Below are 20,198 nucleotides of genomic sequence, written 5' to 3' on the forward strand. Positions count from 1 at the left end.
CCTGGTCCTTCAGCCGGAGCCTCTGGGTCTGATCAATGGGGCCCCCTTCATTTCTGCTTTTTTGGCTGCGGCTGCCTTTTCTTTAGAGGCAGGGGGTTTGGAGGACAACTTGGCCCTGGGTCCTCTGGGTGAGGTTGCTGGGGCGGAGGAGGGGTTGACATAGGGACCCTGGGCCCCATTGGTCCCCACCTGGGTTTTTGTACCCTCGAAGTGTGGCTTGGTGTTACAAGGAGAGGGGTTCTCTTTTGCTCCCTCCTTGTACAAGTTGGATTTGGCATCTACCCCTCGTGGGTTCGGTTCCGTGATCCCGTCGGTTCTTTGGTTCTGTCCTTCAGGAGGTTTTCGGCTTCCCGCATCCTGTCCTATGTGGTGTGGGACGCCCTTGCGGCTTACCTCCTGCATGAACCGGATTATGCTTTCGTAATGGTTCCACATTCCTTCGTGTATGGATCTTCGTGTCCTTACTGGGTTTGTTATAAAGTCCGGAGTCATCCTGGTTAGCAGACTGCCCTCTCTCCTCTTGGAGGCTTGGCATACATTCTGTTGATTCCGCACGCTTCAGTGGTGGGAGGCTGAGATGGTGTTGCAGGTTTTCCTGGGGGTAAATTTGAGCATCTCAATGCATGCTTATTCGGCCCTTCCCTTTCACGGGATGTTGGTGTGATGCAGCTTCATGTGCAGGTTCCTTCCCTTTCAGCTGCATTGGTCATAGAGGATTTGTGCACGTTTGGCTTGTTGGCTTTGGCCCTGCGTTGTTTCTTCCTCCTTGAGCTGTCCTCGGACTGGTTAGAGGTGGATGTGGAGGCTCTTGGGGATGCCTCTGGGTCTGGTGCATTGAACTCGGCGGCGCATGTGTCATCTGCATTGTTGAGGCTGTTTGCGCCGCTCCTGAGGGAAGCGGTTTTTGCTTCTCGACTCACTTGTTGGCAGGCGGTACTCTTTTCCTTGGAATCCAAGGCTCGGGGTTCTTCCCATCATGGTAGGCTAGTGGTGCCAAATTCGGCACCGCCCTAGACTTTGGTACCGTCTGTTTTGGTTTGAATCTGGCTCCTCGCGTTTTCACACACCTTCCTCGGGTCGTGGTGGCCCACTTGCATCTGTTAGGTGTTCGGGTTCTGGCTTACCTCGCCGACTGGCTGGTATTGGCTCCCAGCCAGTCCGTGTGTCTGCTCGCCATGTATTTGGTTCTTTCCCAGTGCACTGGGTTCGTGTTCCTGGTGAGCTGGTGGAAGTCTCATCTGGTTCCCTCTCAGGTCTGGTCTTGGTTGGGTCTTGTGTGGGACACTCGGACCGCTTCCTTGTCTTTCCCTCCTGCAGCTTTGGTTTGGCTGCATTCCCGCCTTCATCTGTTTTTGAGGGGTTCTCGGGTCATGTGGCGGTTGCACGAGGGTTGTGCGGGAGCCTGAACTTGCTGTTTCCTTCGGGGACGTTCCTTTTGCCTCTTTTTCCGACCGATGGGTTCGACCTCCAAAGGCTTTGCGTCAATTGCTGCATCGCCGGCTTCCTCTTCAGGTTTTTTGAGGTTCAGTGTCTAGGCGAATACCCGAGCCCCTCGCTCAATGTGTTCACAGATGCGTCGTCTCTGGGCTGGGGCTTTGTGACCAGTGCTCACCAGGCCGGCCAGGGACGGTCAAGTCTGTCCTTCCATTGGGCTCACAGCACGAAGTGGGAGTTTGCGGCTGTGTTGATGTTGCCCTGGAGGATTCGGGTTGCTCACAGATCGACTATCTGGCTCCATTCGGACTGCTCCCTGGTGGTTCATTGCCTGTACCGCTGGGGTTTGATGCAGTCCTTGGCTTTTTAGGGCTGGTCACTTTGGATAACTCATCTGCTGAGTTCTCAGGGTTAGCTCTCCTGGCGGTTCACGTTCAGGGGATGTCCAATGTTCTGGCGAATGGCCTGTCCCAGTTCGTTCCCCTTCCACGGAATGGACGGTTGACGCCGACTCGTTCAGTTGGCTCTGCCGGACATTCGGGCCTCTGGAAGTGGTTCTCTTCGCATCGATGTAGTCAAGGCATCTCCCAGTATACATGGTGCCCTTCCCCAGCTGCAAGGCCATTGAGGTCGTTGCCTTCAGGCAGGACTGGGCAAGGTAGGGTTACCTGTACCTATTTCCCCCCGGTTCAGCTGTTGCTCCGGTTCCTCGCTCGCTTGGAGACTTACCAGGGAAGAGTTGTCATTCTGGTTTCTTGGTGGCTGGCCCAGCCTTGGTTTCAGGCGCTGCCTGCTCAGCGTTTGGACCACAGGGTCTTCCCGCATCTCCGCTTCTTTCAGCAGATCGGTCCAGCCCAGTATGAGGCTAGTTCATTTTTCTCCTTGAGTCTTCGCGTCTGGAGTTTCTGACTCGTGTCTATCATCATTTGTATGGGGCGCAAGTGGCTTCATTGTTGGTCTCCCACCTGCATGCTTCGTTTTGGCGGCAGTATGAAATTTTCTGGCGATCCTTCCTGTTTTTTTATCACTGCGTAGGAGTACTTTGGTCTCTGATAGAGTTATCTTGTCCTTCCTTTCGTAGTTGTTCCAGGACCATCATCTTATGCCGAATACTGTCGCCTTGTATCGTGCGCTGCTGGCAGAGCCGCTGCAGCTTGCTTTTGGTAATGATGTTCCTTCTGCTCCATTCCTCACTCTGTCTCTTGCATTGTTGGCCTCTGACCTGCTCATGCGTCATCTGAGCTGTCATGGTCGGGGTGCTCTCTCTTCTCAGTTTGTCGTGGCTCCTTCGGTTCAGGATTGCTTTTCTAGGGCTCTTTCCCTGTTGGCATTGAGGTTCTGGGGGTCAAGTCGGGGAGCTTCATGCTCTCCTCCGCACAGGAGTTTCTGCTCTTTTGGTTCTGGTGGTAGTTTTGTTCATTTGCAGCCATCTCCTCCTTTTCTGGCGACGTATGAGTCTGCTGCTTTCCGGGGGGGGGCCTTTGGGTTGTTGATGCTTGGTTGGTCAGACCGGGGGTGCATCATGTGTTGTATCCGGTTGTGGCTCTCCGCCGTTATCTGTGCACCATGGCTGCCATGGTTGGGGGACATGCTTTGGGTTGTCCCGGTTTCCCTTCCTTCCTGTTCCAGGATTTCGGTACCCCGGGTCGTCCGCAGGATCCTTCGGTTTGCCATTTGTCTTCATTTTGAGTTTCGGGCGTGTGGCGTCTGCCTCCTGGGTGCTTCCCTTGTTTTCCTTATCTTTGGTGAGGTAGCTCAGGAAAGCCGTCGGGGCTTTCCCAGAAAACCAGTGTTGAATGTAAAGTAACGCCATGTTCTGGGCGAGACCCGGAGGCTCCCTGACACCCTCCCTCCCTCTGGTCGGTGCTGTTTTCGCGTATTTTGACATCCAGCTTAAGAACTGAAGGGTGGCGAGGGTTTGGGGCTTCCCCTTCCCCCTCCCGGGGAGGGGGATGGTTGCGCAGACAGTGGTGTGGCAACGTGATGTCATGCTCGTTTACTAATTTTCGTTTTGGGAGTTCTGTCCACTCGTTCGGCTTTTGGTAGCAATATTTTCACCAGAATAATGGTTTGTTTTGGGGCGACTACCTTTCTGGGTGCCTGACCCGGTCAATGGCAGACATAGAATGCTCCCAACCACACGGGGGTTTCTATAGGCCATTGCTCCTCGTGCCTCTCTGAGGGGGGCCAGGTTCTGGCTCGCGGTCCCTGGTAGGCAAGAACTCCATGCACATTCACTGATGCCAGAAAGCTAATATATCCATATCAGCTTGGATAGCTCCGGGGAGCCTCCGGGTCTCACCCAGAAAATGGCGTTTCATTACATTCAATGCTGGTTTTTTGAGAGGTGGGGAATTAATTTCTTATTTGCAGATATAATCTGAAGAGGTGTTGACTACATTTTTCTTTTTTCTTTTTAGTTAAAATTGCTGTTTGATGCGAAGTTAAGCTGTTGCAGCCAGAGGAAGTAAATAATTATGAAAAGAAAAAGTCAAGCCCAGAATGCTCTTTAGCATCCAGAGGAAGACTGTTTAAATAACGGTCCATACTACTGTAATATCTCAAGCACTCTCACATAGAAACTGTGAAATGTGATATTTATTCATAGTTATTTGGCAGTGTACTAATGAAACTGTCGATGAGACAATTTTTATTTAAATATTATATATATATATATATATATATATATATATATATATATATATATATATATATATATATATATATATATATATATAATTTATTTGAATAACTTCAGGAGATTTTTGTCCTTTATCTGTGAGCAAAAGCAAGATACTATGTAAAGCTTGAGTATCACTGACTGCATATTCTAATTAAGCAAAAAATCTCTGCAGCTTATTCATGAAATGGCAATAAAAGGGCTTAAGACAAGCTTCAGCTAGTGATGGGGGTTGTCAAGTGATGATTCACAATCCATCGAAAGATCCTTATATCAGGTGTGACTTATGGGTGCATGTAGAATACAATGTATATAATGTTTTTTGTTAGCGATTTTATTAGCTTACAGCAATTTGTGTATATAATAATTGTATATAATCTGTGATTGTTGAGTCATTGATTTTATTGTAGTACTTGAAAGTAGCAAAAATACATTAATTTGATAAAAATTTGTGCTTGTATTATATGCTACAAATTATTTGTAGAAAGACAACTATGCCATGGAGATTATATTTTCATGAAGTTTTATTTTGCAATCTCCAGCTTTAAATAATAATGACAAAACAAACCCCCTATTCCATTGAAAGTGAGGAAGGACTTGTCACAGAAGTGACTGCGCGGTGGATGTTACAGTCAAGATCATTCCAGACCCAGTCATCAGGAGTCGTCATCACTGTTGCCCATCATTATTTTCTCTCATAAAATTATGTTTGTTTGTTGAAACATAAAATTATGTTTCATTAGTCATTAAAATAAATTTTTAGATATTTGTTTTTAAATCAGGTTTTCTGATTATTAATATTTTTGGGATACAAAACTTTTATTCTGTTAATAAAGTATATGATATATGAATAGAAAAAATTGGGTTTGGTATGATTAGGTGCTTATTGGTGTGGAAATGCAGGTTTGTACGGTTATATGACTGTATTATTTATGTTGTCTTCCAAGTTTTGTATATTTGTGGAGAGTATATTGTGTTCCAGGTTAGCCTCGTGCTAAGGTGAGCTTAGGAATTTACATCATTAATATATTTAATAACTAATTTTTAATGATCTTATGCTGTTTGCACTTTCTGTATGAAACAAACCTGCAAGTACACACATGAGAGAGAAGACATTGTACACCAAGAACCATGAGATGTGTGTGTCAGGAATGGGAATGCCAGATTCTCCTTATTTGATACTTTAACACTGGGGGGAACACCTTCATGTTGGGGTATTAATATATTTTTCATATTTATTTGTAAAATGTAATTAAAATACCAAAGAAATGCAGCAGTGATAGTATGAAAGAATAATTATAAGTACATTAGCTGGAAATCACTGTAGTATGTAGTATTTAATTCTATGGTTTTTGTTGAATCTCATTTTCACTTCAGTTGTAGAAATAAAAATTATCCAGAATTGTAATTAGAACCTGTAGAGTAACCTTGGCTGATTTATTATTATTATTATTACAGTATTAAGGTGCACTGGCATTCCTAATATGGGATGGGATGCTCTCAAGTTGTCAGGTCATCATATGTATCAGGTGTCTTTTTACTCCATTTTCCTTACAAAGCAGTGAATTAAACTTGTACATCATTTCTAAAATAGAGTGCTCTTATTTTGGTGAATATCATATGTTGATGACAGCCATATTGTTTTGACAGTTTTATAATAAGCTGAATGAATGAGAATGTAGGAGTTTCATTAGAAATTCAAGTGATATAAACAGAATGTCTCAGTCATTGGATTCCTTATTTCTTTAAACATTTAATAACACTGCATTAGTGTGATTATATTAGTGTAGGTATAGGTAGTTATTACAATACAGAAATAAATTTTCTTATTTTTTGTTAATAGCTTTGTAGCAGAGCACTTCATTCCATGAAGTTTATTATATAAGCTTTGTGTGTCATTATATACTTCCTTACAACCTTAAAAGTATTGTATTAATAATATGCATATGATTTATTTGTAGGTAAATATGGCACTTAATCAGAGTTGACTCCAGGTTTTATGGGAAGAGATTTACTGTGGAGTACTTTAAATGCAAGGGAAAAAATATAGATTAACTGGTTTCACACTGAACATTTGCCTGTATATGCAGGTATATACTCTAAAATATGGCTTTAATTGGCTGTGAAAAAACATCACAGTAACACTACCAAAAGAATAGCTATGGTATGGGAAAGTGATAAGGTCTAGTTTAGAAAAAATATGATAAGGCTAATTTTATTTTGAGGCTGATGAAATATGAGGTGTCTAGGGATGAATCCTGCCATAAAACATGTAGTTGACTGTAATCTGATGAGCAGGATAGCGAGGCATTATTCTCATAAGCACATCATTTTGTTATGTTTCTTACCATACAAAGTTTGTTCTTTGTATTTTGGTTAAAGATGCACTGTTTTATCATGCTACATCTGCATGAAAAAGCTGAAGTGCAAATTTATTTTTGATACGTTGACTTGAGTTCTTACTTTCCTTTTTTGGTTGGAAAGCATTGTGATACTTCGGTCACAAAATTTAGTTTTTAATGTGTAGGCGAGTACCACTATCAGCTACAGATCATATAAAACTTAATTTTAAATTTCATAGAAATTTAGCATGATGTAAAAGTTTGATTTGAATGAGAAGAGCACAAATCAACCATTCAGTTTCATCAATGTAAATGTAGTACAAGGTATTAAACAATTAATATTATAGCACTATGTGGATGACCTGACAATGAGGGAAGGAATTTCAGTTTCAGCTTGAAATGGTTATAAAATGGGGCTTCAGTGTGTTAAGCCAGCTATATGTATACAATGTAATTATGATTTTTTTTTTATATTCAGTTTATATTTATTAATTTTACTATCAGTATATTTTCTGATACTTTCATATATGTTCATGGTAAAATCCTGATGTTTTGCTATAGACTACTCTAATTTCTGGAATCAAATTTTGTATCCGATAGAAAACAACTCTTTTTGTTCTTAATTGGAATTTGAGTTGACAGATTTAAAATAAATATTTGAGTGAATCTATAGCAAGTGTATAATGATTGTTACTTACACTTATGTAGTAAAGTGCAATTTAAAGCCATTCAGTTGCCTCAACGGGAATTAATATACTCTGTGCAACTTTTCAAATTAAATATAAATCTTTCACAAGTTAAATATAAAATGTACAGACTTGTAGAGGTAACAGTTTGATTTTAACCATGTGTTAGCGATTTTAGGTATTGCAAGTTAAATTCAAACCTACATTTGCACTAAATTTAAGTGCACCTAAAATATCTTAGGTTTAATATTTTCATATGCAAGATGAAATGCCGAGTCTTCTTGAAATACTTGATTTTCCTCAAAAATAATTTTAAGTAGGTTCAGTTTGTGTTATTTGATGCAGCTGTGTCAGGTATAGGTTAGGTTATGGCTCTGTATGGGGTATTGCAGAGCTAGAACAAAGTGAGTTTATTTTCCAAATGAGTTTTTATATCCCAAGTCTGCTAATCACCATACAAAATTCATGATTTTCCATAAATTTAAAGGCGCAAAATCTCACAACTTCATGGAAATGTATACAAATGCCCTAGATTTCTAAAAATTTTGTCTGATATAATAGATCTTTAAAGTTATTGTCCAAGTAATCTTACTTCAAAATAATATTTGATACAGTAAGCCGCCTACAAAATATTGTCTGATACAGTAGACAAGCTAAAAAAAAATCCAAGAAAATAGATCCGCTATAAAGTATTGTATTAATATAAATATATTCCCTAAAATATAAAATTAAGATTTTATCAACTACTTTCTGTGGAGAGCCCCTTCAGCTTTCCAAAGATATGCCAGGCTGATATGTATGTATTAGACCATTGCATCAGTCAATTCGAATAGAGTTCTAGCCTACCAGGGACCATGAGCCAGAACCTAGCCCCCCCCCCCCCCACCTCAGAGAGGCTTGAGGAACAAAGGCCTAATTTGGTAGATGGTAGACATAAAATGCTTTCAACCACATGGGAGTTTCTAAATCTAAGAAACTCTCCCATGTGGTTGAAAGCATTTTATGTCTACCATCTACCAAATTAGGCACCCAGAAAGGTAGGCATCTGAAAACAGACCCCAACTGATGAAACATTGCTGCTTAAAACCAAACTCTCCAATCTTAAAAACAAGCAAATATGCATGATGTTACACCCACCACAGTGCTGCTTGTCTGCACAGTTACCCCCTCCCCAGGAGGGGGAAGGGGGAGACCCAGACCCTATGCCGACTATCCACCCTCAGTTCTGAGGCCGATATGTTGAGTGGCGGTCATTCAACTCTGGCTCCTGTCTCTGAGCAGTGCAGTGCCTTGTGATGGTTGTCTGCTTCCACCAGAATTTACTCCTGTGTGAGCCAGGAGTAAATTCAGAAGTACAATGTGTCCTCGCTTGAACGAACTATATGGGGTGAAGCCGATTCGTTCCAGTGCGGAATTCGTTCCATCTGTCCGGCCCCAACAACCTTTCCCACAATAAAGGAAAAAACAAAACAAAAAATACAACCACATTAATTATTACATATGCCAATACACATTTGTCTTATGAAAAATTACATCTGACTCACAAAGTGAGTCCTTGCTAGTGCTGGGTGCTGATTCTGTAAGCCTACTGTGAATCGTATCAAAAATTTCAGAATTTTAGATTGTTTCTTTGTTTTGAGCTTCTACATGGTAATATCTTTCATGCCCTTTAGGTGTAGATGTAGTCTACCAGCTCATCATCATAAGTTACAGCAACCAAATCAAGCAGATCATTAACCTTTTGCAATGATGCAGCATATGGAATGGGTAACAAGCTATCATGTTCCTCTTCCACATCCTCATCAGTATTACCAGTAATACACTGGATAATCTCATCATCATTTAATTAACCATAACCTGGATCATCAGTATCATCATCTAACCACTCAGTCATATCAGAAAATTGCAAATCTTCCTCACCAGCATCTTTAATGTCTCAAAAATTGCATTTTCAAAGCCCTCAAAATCATAGTCATCTCCATTTAGATTATGCAGTTAAGTTTTGGTCGCCTTACTATAGAATGGATATAAATTCACTTGAACGTGTCCAGCATAGGATGACTAAGTTAATTTCCTAAATTAGAAACCATTCATATGAAGAAAGATTAACAAAGCTTAAATTGCATTCGCTGGAGAGGCGAAGAGTTAGGGGTGACATGATAGAGGTTTACAAGTGGATGAATGGACACAACAAAGGGGATATTAATAGGGTATTAAAAGTATCAACACAAGACAGAACATGAAACAATGAGTATAAATGGGATAAGTTTAGATTTAGGAAAGACGTGGGTAAATACTGGTTCGGTAACAGGGTTGTTGATTTGTGGAACCAATTACCGCGTAACGTGGTGGTGGGGGGGTCCCTCGATTGTTTCAAGCGTGGGTTGGACAAGTATATGAGTGGGATTGGGTAGTTATAGATAGGAGCTGCCTCGTATGGGCCAATAGGCCTTCTGCAGTTACCTTTGTTCTTATGTTCATCTTCATCCTCATAAGAACACAAGAACAAGGGCAACTTTGTTCTTATATTCATCTTCATCCTCATAAGAACAATGGCAACTGCAGAAGGCCTATTGGCCCATACGAGGCAACTCCTATCTATAACCACCCAATCCCACTTATATACATGTCCAACCCGCACTTGAAACAATCAAGGGACCCCACCTCCACCACGTTACGCGGTAATTGGTTCCACAAAACAACCCTGTTACCGAACCAGTATTTACCCAAGTTATTTATTTATTTATTTATGCATATACAAGAATGTACATTGGGAATGTGAGGATACATAATATGGTAATTACAGTCTTGTAAAGCCACTAGTACGCGCAGCGTTTCGGGCAGGTCCTTAATCTAAGAAAATTTTAAGGAGGTAAATACTTGCAAAATTTATAGACAAGAAAAAATGATAAGTTACAAGGAATGAAAAAAGAAGATGAGAGAAAATTGTAGGTACAGTATATTAAAGCACATAGGTAGCTAAGATTGATTGCAATGACAGCTTGAATGGTAGTTGACAAAAATTGGTAGGCACAATACAGCAGAAACAATATAAGATTGATTGAATGGTAGTTGACAAAAATTGGTAGTCACAATACAGCATATGGCTAGCACATAAAAGAAGACAGCAATGAACACAATGATAAGGTTGTTTGATACTACATAAAAATTAGGAGATTGGGTAACACTAGATACAGAGCACATTTAAAGCACAGTGTAGGAAACTAAGAAGATGAAATTAGGTACTTTTTGGTTTTGCTTTTAAATAAGGCAAAAGTTTTACAGTTTTTCAATTCACTAGGGAGTGAGTTCCATAGACTAGGTCCCTTAATTTGCATAGAGTGTTTATACAGATTAAGCTTGACCCTGGGGATATCAAAAAGATATTTATTTCTGGTGTGGTGATAATGGGTCCTATTACATCTGTCCAGGGAGAGTTTCAGAGCGTGGTTTGCATTTAAGAACAGGGTTTTGTAAATGTAGTTGACAAGAGAATGTGTGGAGGGAGTTAATATTTAGCAAGTTTAGGAATTTAAACAAGGGAGCTGAGTGTTGTCTGAAAGCAGAGTTAGTTATTATTCTGATAGCAGATTTTTGCTGTGTGATGATGGGCTTAAGGTGGTTTGCAGTGGTAGACCCCCATGCACAGATACCATAATTAAGATAGGGGTAGATTAGTGCATAATATAGTAAGAGGAGAGCAGAGTTAGGAACATAATATCTGATTTTGGAGAGTATACCAACTGTCTTAGAGACTTTCTTAGTTATGTGTCGAATGTGGGGTGCTGAAGTTGAGTCTCTTGTCTAGGAATAGGCCAAGAAACTTGCCATCATTTTTATTACTGATGTTAATGTTGTCTATCTGTAGCTGAATTGCATTTGATGATTTGCTTCCAAATAAGATGTAGTAAGTCTTTTCGATGTTTAATGTTAGCTTGTTCGTTGACATCCATAAGTGGACTTTTTTTAATTCATTATTCACAACATTATTTAGTGTATGTGGGTTGAGGTCTGAATAGATAAGGGTAGTATCGTCAGCAAACAATATAGGTTTGAGAATATTAGAGACATTAGGCAGATCGTTTATATATATAAGAAATAGAAGAGGTCCTAAGATACTGCCCTGTGGCACTCCAACGGTAATTGGTAGAGTGGAAGAAGTTGTATCACTGATGGTTACATATTGGTGTCTGTCACTAAGATATGATCGGATGTAGTCAAGGGCAAGGCCACGGATTCCATAATGCTGGAGTTTAAGTAAGAGGTAGTTGTGATTAACAGTATCAAAGGCTTTTCTTAGGTCAATGAAGAGTCCAATCGGAAACTCATTTTTGTCAAGGGCTGAGTAGATAATGTCAAGGAGACTAATGATTGCATCGTTGGTGCTCTTTTGGGACCGGAAGCCAAACTGGCAGGGGCTGAGTATGTCGAATTTTACAAGGTAGGAATAGAGCTGTTTGTAAATAATTTTTTCAAATATTTTTGATAGAATGGGTAGATTTGATATTAGTCTATAATTGTTTATGTCCGTCGGATTGCCTCCTTTATGGACTGGCGCTACTCTTGCTTTTTTGAGGATATCAGGGAAGGTGTGACACTATAGATTTGTTGAACAGTAGTGCTATGAGTGGGGCAAGGGCATGGGAGGCTCTCTTGTACACAATGGACGGAATTTCACTGGTTTTCCCTGCCTTGGTTTTTAGAGTGTGTATGATGGACACAACATCTGCCGGGCTGATTGGTGAAAGGAGAAGAGAGTTTGGATAGCTGCCTGAGAGATATGTGTTAATATGTGTCTGAGTCTGTGGGATTTTACTGGCAAGATTAGCACCAACCGATGGAAAGAAACTATTAAATTCATTTGCATTTCTAAATCAGTTGACGGTATATCCCCATCCTTGTAGAGTTTTATTTGGTTATGTGAGTTGTTTAGTTCCTAGGATACTAAGAGATTGTTTTCCAAGTGCTTTTTATGTTGCCTTTTGCTTCATTGAATCTATTCACATAATATGCAAGTTTTGCCTTTCTTATTATACTGGTAAGCATTGATGAGTACCTTTTAGCTACATCCTTTGAAACTAGGACAATCCTAAGTTTCTTTTCATATTCATGTTTCCTGTTGATTGAGTTGAGAATGCCACTTGTGAGCCATGGATTGTTTAATCTTTTGTCAGTTACTTGCTTGGTAAGAAGGGGACAATGAAGGTTGTAGAGGCTTAGTTTTGGAGAGGAAGAGGTTAGCTAATGAATTTATATCATGGGTATTATTGAATTCAGAATCCCAGTTAATATTGTGAAGTGCATCTGTAAGATTGCCTAAAGCCGATTCACTGTGTAGCCTAAATGAAAGTTTCTTGCTTTTTGGTGGTGTTATGTCCATGTTCGCTATGAGAAAGGTAAGGTAAGGAAAGGATTTAGGAAAGTCTTTCCTAAATCTAAATTATCCAATTTATACCCATTGTTTCGTGTTCTGTCTTATGTTGATACTTTTAATCCCCTATTAATATCCCCTTTGTTGTGTCCATTCATCCACTTGTAAACCTCTATCATGTCATCCCTAACTCTTCGCCTCTCCAGTTAATGCAATTTGAGCTTTGTTAATCTCTCTTCATATGAAAGATTTCTAATTTGGGGAATTAACTTAGTCTTCCTACGCTGGACACGTTCAAGTGAATTTATATCCATTCTATAGTACGGCGACCAAAACTGAACTGCATAATCTAAATGGGGCTGTTAAAAATGGGAGTCTGTACTAGGGGGGGGATCTAGTGTAACATGGATGTAGGGGCAGTAGTTAGCATTAAGGGTTATCAAATATGGGAGATCTAAAAGGCCCGGCTCCCAAGTAAAATATCCACAGTGAATATTAATTGGCTACATGTTACGGCCCTCACGGGACGCAACGGGGTCCTTACTCTGATGTTGTTAGAGGAAGATATATATATCCGTTCCCAAGCCAGTAGTGGCTATCAAGGGATGTGATCCGTGACGCAAGTAACTTTAAAGTGAGTAGGGAAAGAAAGTTAAGAACTTAAATTAATATTATAATTACCATCACCAAATAAATATATAAAAAGAATACGCAGGGGAAGGGGTATTAACACTATACAAGGGGATTATTCACAATATAGTCTTCTGCTGAAGACTCTGGATCCAGAAGCTAGGTGCTGAGTCCTCGGTGCTTTCTTCGTGGCCTCACAAAGTGTCCTCCGAGAATGCTGAGCCTACCCTGGCCACAGGTCAGCCAAAACACAGGTCCACTGGGGGCACCGCCGTGGAGGCCGACAACCACAAATCCAGCCGGTCTGCTGGCAGGTTCCGGACCCGCTACGCTGGTCAGGCCACTCCACGAACGATATTAGGGTAAACACCCTAGACAGGAGTCTCGTGTGATATCACAAATCACCCTCCTGTCCTCAATACCCCAGTGGATGATCGTCTCCAACAGTCGGTCCCGGGTACTCCTTTTACCACCACTTCACTGGCAGGCTAACACACCACAGTGTTCTTCCGGGGGGGTGACTTCACAACGGCTGCAGCAAAGTACAAGGTATGGAGACTGGCTGCCTCGGGTAGACTGACTCAACTTCCATCACAGCAGTCCCAGGTCGACTCTGTAAGCAGACACGTCATCAATAACTGGGACACACTAAGGCACCTCACTTACAGGCTCAGACACAAACGCCCACCTATCCACTCCATAGATGGCGCTGGTGTCTGAGCACCACCTCACCAGAGGTCAGCAGCGGCGGTGTAGAGTGCTGAACGGGACTGGAAACTGGCCCTTGTGGCCGGTATTCGCCGTCCTCACCAGGTGTCGACGTCCGTTTGGCGGGGGTTTCGGGAGCTGACCCACAGATGGCGTGGTCGTTACTGCTCCGTGCTCGGACGCTGGATCCGGGTTCGTAACACTACACAATGTCAGTCTAGAAGTTGATCATAGATCTCCTACACAGGAAGAATGGATACTCCTTTACTAACTTACTTATTTATTAACCCCTTAACAACCCCCCATATACATTCACACCAATAGCAACAATAATAATTACTTTACCACACTATCTTACATTAAAAGCCTTGGTCCACATAGGCAAGATACAAGGTTTACACTGAACACAAGCTAGGGTAAAGTACTACTAGTGAAGTACTTGAAGCTTGAGTCAGCTTAGGGTAGGGAGGCCACGTGGTTCCACTGGGACTCCCTTAGAATAACTAGGACTATAAACACTAGGAACACCTAATTCATACAAAGTCTCATTGGCAGTCTCCGTGGTGTATTGGTAAGACACTCGCCTGGCGTTCCGCGAGCGCTATGTCATTGGTTCGTATCCTGGCCGGGGAAGATTTACTGGTCGCAATTCCTTAACTGTAGCCTCTGTTTAACGCAACAGTAAAATGTGTACTTGGATGAAAAACCGATTCTTCGCGGCAGGGGATCGTATTCCAGGGACCATAGGATTAAGGACGTGCCCGAAACGCTACGCGTACTAGTGGCTGTACAAGAATGTAACAACTCTTGTATATATCTCAAAAAAAGTATACTATTTTACACAGTAGAACACGCCTATGCCAGACAATAAGGACACAATACAGTATACTTATCTTGGTAACTAGATACAGAAATAGAGAAGCAAGAGGAAGAGGAGGAAGTTCTTTTCACCACAACGCCAACCCAGAGAAGGCAGACCCTCTCCAGTCTCCTTCTTCAGCTGCCTCGCTGCCGGCAGATTACCCAACTAATCGTACAGCAGCCCTATATCCAAATTTACTCAGATCTACTTTAATACTTTAAAATCATATGTAAACATAGTTGATGCCTATTTATTTACTTAATAATCAACCCTAAGCTCAGTCTTTAAATGCTCTTTGAGAAACAAGAATCGTCTTACGTCTGGCAGGGAAGATACAAACAAATACACCTCGCCATGCGTCCCACTACTATAAGGTAGACACCCTTGGGTGTCACAATGCCCCCTTCACACTGGATGAGCTCAATCGGGCTAAGAAAAAATCCAAGGATATCCAGGAAAAAATCCCTGGAGCCGACAAAATAACCTATAAAATGATTAGAAACCTCGGCCCAGAGGGAGACGCTGCATACCTAAGGTTAATTAATTTAGCCTGGACTTCTCAAACTAGGCCTTCTGCTTGGAATAGAGCAGACATAGTGCCGATCCTAAAACCCAAAGATCCAGCTAATCCCAGGCCCATCTCTCTCCAAAGCTGTGCAGCCAAGACGGCTGACAGAATGGCACTCAACAGACTGGAGTGGAAAATGCCTAAACTGCACCATGATATGTATGCCTATAGAAGAGGGGTTGGCACAGTGGAATGTATTACAACTCTGTTAGCCCACTTGAATGACAGACCAGGAATGTTGATATTCCTGGACCTCGAAAAAGCCTTTGAACTGACTAGCGCCCCAGCTATTCTCTGCTGCCTCATTGACAAAGAGGTCAGAGGCAACCTGCTCTCCTGGACCAAAAACTGTCTCATAAACAGAGAAGCAAGAGTAAAACTTCATGGCACAGTCTCTGAGTACAAGACATGAAAATGGTACACCGCAAGGAGGTATTCTTAGCCCTCTTCTCTTCAACTGTTTAATGGAGAGAATAATGAGGTTGAAACTCCCACATCACTGCAGGCTGCTAAACTACGCGGACGACTTTGTCATCATCATAAAAGGAAGGGATGCGGCGCGCCTTGCACCCAAATGCTTAGACTGCATCAGTAAGGAGGCAAAACAGATTGGGATCAAACTCAACCCCTCAAAGTCAAAGGCCATATGCCCATAAAAATAGCGAAGCCCAACATCCAACTCACAGTACAGGGTCAACCAATAGAATGGGTCGACACCTATCAGTATCTAGGAATCATCCTGGACACACACATGAATTTTAATGCTGAGGTCACATACTTGAGAGAGCGAACTGCGGCCCGGACGGCAATCCTCAGGTCGTTAACCTCCCTTTCTGGAGGAGCCAATCTGCAAGTCCTTCGCACATACTATGTACAGGCAGTCAGATCAGTGATCGATTATGCCGCACCTGCACTCACAAATCTATCACACCAACAGTGGAAAAAGCTTGAAGTTGCCCAAAACAATGCTATGAGAGCTGCACTGGGAGCCCCCATGTGGACCAGGCTTGAAACTCTTAGACTGGAGATGGGTTTGCCCTCTCTACAAGAAAGAATATCACAAAGGACAGCTACAATTATCAGTAAGATAATTATTTCTTCTGATCCAATCCCAGTACGGCAGGCCTTGGTGGTTGGACTATGCCAAAACAATGGAAACTCTTGGGTTGCAAGAGCAGGAAAAGTCCTAAACAGACTACATTTAAAAAACATGATTCTTGATAGAGAGGGTGATCATCCACACCCAAATTACACTCCTTCCGCGCCGTGGGAAGAGCCCACTTTCAAAATAGTAATAGAAAGTCTCCCAATGAAAAAGGCTACCTATGATCCGACAATCCTAAGGCGCATAATAGAAGAGCAAATGTATAGCATAGCAGTAGCAGGAGCCACCCACATCTTCACAGACGGATCGGTGGACACAGAAAATGAGAGTGCTGGCGCTGCTCTTTGCACGACCAGCGTTCAGGCATATTGGAGACTGGGAGGACTAGTATCATCAACCCAAACTGAGCTGTTTGCCATACAACAGGCATTCGCATATGCGATTGCACAAAACACTCAAAATGCAATCATACACACAGACTCAAAAGCTGCACTTCAAATACTACGACAAAAACAGTGGAAAGATAATGTGGAAATAATTACCACCATTTTGTATCAAGGAGCAGTCGCTAAAGGCAAAGGCCTCAACATAACTTTAAACTGGATCCCATCCCATATTGGAATCCCATTAAATGAAAAAGCTGATGAAATTGCTAAATTGGCAACTCGTCATCCAGTGATACATAAAACAATTCAACCCAGCCTAGAGAACATAAAAAACATCATCACCAAAAAACTCTCACATATCTCAACAAAGCTACCAATCATAGCTACCTATGTGCTTTAATATACTGTACCTATAATTTTCTCTCATCTTTTTTTTTTTTTCATTCCATGTAATCTGTTATCATTTTTTTGTCTATAAATTTTGCAAGTATTTACCTCCTTAAAATTTTCTTAGATTAAGGACCTGCCCGAAACGCTGCGCGTGCTAGTGGCTTTACAAGACTGTAATTACCATAACTGTATCCTCACATTCCTTATGTACATTCTTGTATATGCATAAATAAATAAATAAATAAATAAATAAGCCTACCTGCACCAGAGAATAGCTGAAGGTTCGCCATCTGCAACATGGTATCTTCAGGCAACCAAATTAGAAAGGTTAAATATCCCAAAAGGAATCCACAGGGAAATAACAGTTAGGCTATATAGACTACGTCTGGGTTACAGATGCAACTGGGAGATTGGTGAGCCCCGACAGAGAGAGTGCATCTTCTGCCAAACTGTCACAGAAAAGCCATTGCTTCACTATCTTCTGGAATGTGAAGCAACCAATGACCTTAGAAGAGCTTTAAGAGTTCCTGAATCATGCAGTGGCCACCCTGAAGCCATCAACACAGCCACTCCTGGTCAACAAAGGTGTCCAGCAGCTGGACACCTTCATAAAGACTGTGAAGCAGTATCCTCCCCCACGATAACAGCCTGATGGTTGGGTGCAGCCTCGGAGTGCTGAGAAAAGAAAAATTGTACCACTTACGGGCTATTCATGCCCGTGCCACCTCTTGGGTGGCTTAATCTTTATCAATCATCAATCGGGTGTCACAAACCACCATCTGGTCACCACTTGGTCCGGGAGACATCTCCCGTCACGCAGGGTGCAGTCGCGCCTCCACAGATCTCCAGTATCAGCTCTTGATACTGGTAATGGCTCAAAAGGGCCACCACTTACGAGCTATTCATGCCCGTGCCACCTTTTGGGTGGCTTCATCTTCATCTTAACACATTCACAAGGGAGACATCTCCCGTCACGCAGGGTGCATTCGCACCTCCACAGATCTCCAGTATCAGCTCTTGATACTGGTAATGGCTCAAAAGGGCCACCACTTACGGGCTATTCATGCCCGTGCCACATTTTGGGTGGCTTAATCTTCATCAATCATCAATCAATCAATCCTGTCACAAACGTAGTTAGTTGTTTAGCACGTTCAGTGAGCGGGATTTGATAATACCTCCTCGAGAGGTCGAATTTCGAGACATACTTGGCGTTTCCCAGCTCGTCGATGCAGTCCTCGAGGAGGGGCAGCGGGTAGGCATCCACAATGGTCACCTTGTTGAGCTGCCGATAGTCGGTGCATAATCGCCAGGAGCCGTCTGGTTTGGGGACCAAAAGGCAGGGCGAGCACCAAGAGCCCTGGCTCGGCCAGATGAGGCCGTGCTGGAGCAGGAATTCGACCACTTTCCGTACGATGGCCTTCTTTTCCGGACTCATCTGGTAGGGTTGAAAGTGAATAGGGGTGTAGTCCGTCAACTTGACATCATGGCAAATGGCATCAGTCTGGGTCGGGACCTCCCCGAACAGACTGGTGAATTCATCAAGCAATGACTGCACCTCTTCACGTTGGGCCATCTGCAAATGGGACAGTCCCTCCTCCACAGCATTCACAGAACTAGAATTATTGAGAATGAGATTAGTTGGGTTCCCAGAACAATCATCCCCTCCCTCTCTGGAAATGGAAACATTGGTTAGTGCAATGGGCCTGGGGCCCTGGAATTTCTTCAGCCGATTCAAGTGTACGAGCATTACCTGGTTACGCTTGTCAGAGTGCCTCACTTTTTACGTGAGGTCCCCAGTCTTTTCTGTCACGATGTAGGAGTCTTCGTACTTGTGGGACATAGTGTTCCCTAGTCGAGGCTTTAAAACCAGGACAGGGTCGCCAGGCTGAAATACCCGCAACTTAACCTTAGCATCGTTTCGTTCTTTCATCTTTTCTTGGGCCTTCCCAAGATACTTTAGTGCCGCCGCCTTGCAGTCCTTGAGTCTCTGGTGGTGTTGCGCAAAGAAAGCCGAACCTTCGGTTAACGTTACGTTCCCTAACAGATTCTCCTGTAACATTTGCAAGGGTCCACGAACTTTATGGCCAAAATGTTCTCAAAAGGAGAACAACCCAGTGAACTTTGTAACCCCTCTCTAGCCGCAAACAAAACATACAGCAAGTTCTCATCCCAGAATGTGTGGGAACTCTCGCACGATGTCTTCAACATCTGCTTCAGAGTTAGATGGAACCGTTCAATTACCCCCTGACTCTGTGGATGGTATGGGCTCTAAACCTTATGAGTTATTCCATGGTCCTTACAAAATTGTTAAAAAATATCAGACTTAAAGTTAGCACCATTGTCAGTTTGCACGACCCGAGGCAGTCCAAAAGTGGAAAAAATTGCAACATACGAGCAACAACAGTCTTTGCTTGGATGTTCCTTACAGCAAAAGACTCTGGGTAACGGGTCGTGATACACATCATCGTGATTAGGTAAATATTACCAGACTTAGTTCTAGGCAATGGTCCAACACAGTCCATTACCACATGAGAAAATGGTTCCTCTGGCACGACAATAGGCCTTAGAGGAGCTTTAGGTGGAGTCTGGTTTGGTTTCCCAACAAGTTGACAAACAATACATGCATTACAAAATTTTGCCACATCGCTTTTCAGCTTGGGTCAGAAAAAATACTTTAAGATTTTGTGATACGTAATATTAATACCTTGATATCCCCCCATAGGATCATCATGAGCAGCTGCCAAAATTCTTTCTCTATAGCAGGTCGGCAACATAACCTGGTGGACTACCTCCCACTAATTTGACAAGGGAGCACTCTGTGGTCTCCATTTTCTCATCAAAATCCGATCATTGTAGTAGTACCCAGTTGCTGCGTCTACAATTTCCTCCTGAGAGGTGGCTAACTCATGGCATTCTGCAAGACTGGGGTCAGCTTTCTGTAATTCACTCAAGGAGGCGTCCAGGCCTTGGTTAGAGGCTCAACAGTGTTCTCCACCTCCTCACTACTCTCGGTAGGCGGCTGTGGCAGGCTCTCCA

At 42.5% G+C, this 20,198-nt stretch overlaps 1 protein-coding gene across 10 annotated transcripts in view; it reads left to right on the top strand.

Moving 5' to 3' along the window:
- LOC123765545 (uncharacterized) overlaps positions 1 to 7,564 on the top strand; it is a 238,530-nt gene extending 230,966 nt beyond the window's left edge. For all 10 annotated transcript variants that reach the window (XM_069334060.1, XM_069334059.1, XM_069334058.1 and 7 more), the window contains one exon: positions 3,855 to 7,564. The gene's annotated coding sequence lies outside the window, so the exon portion shown is untranslated. The remainder of the gene's footprint in view (positions 1 to 3,854) is intronic.
- The last annotated feature ends 12,634 nt before the right edge of the window (positions 7,565 to 20,198 follow it).

This window comes from Procambarus clarkii, chromosome 30 (assembly GCF_040958095.1).
Source record: "Procambarus clarkii isolate CNS0578487 chromosome 30, FALCON_Pclarkii_2.0, whole genome shotgun sequence".
In the NCBI taxonomy this organism is placed as follows: domain Eukaryota; kingdom Metazoa; phylum Arthropoda; class Malacostraca; order Decapoda; family Cambaridae; genus Procambarus; species Procambarus clarkii.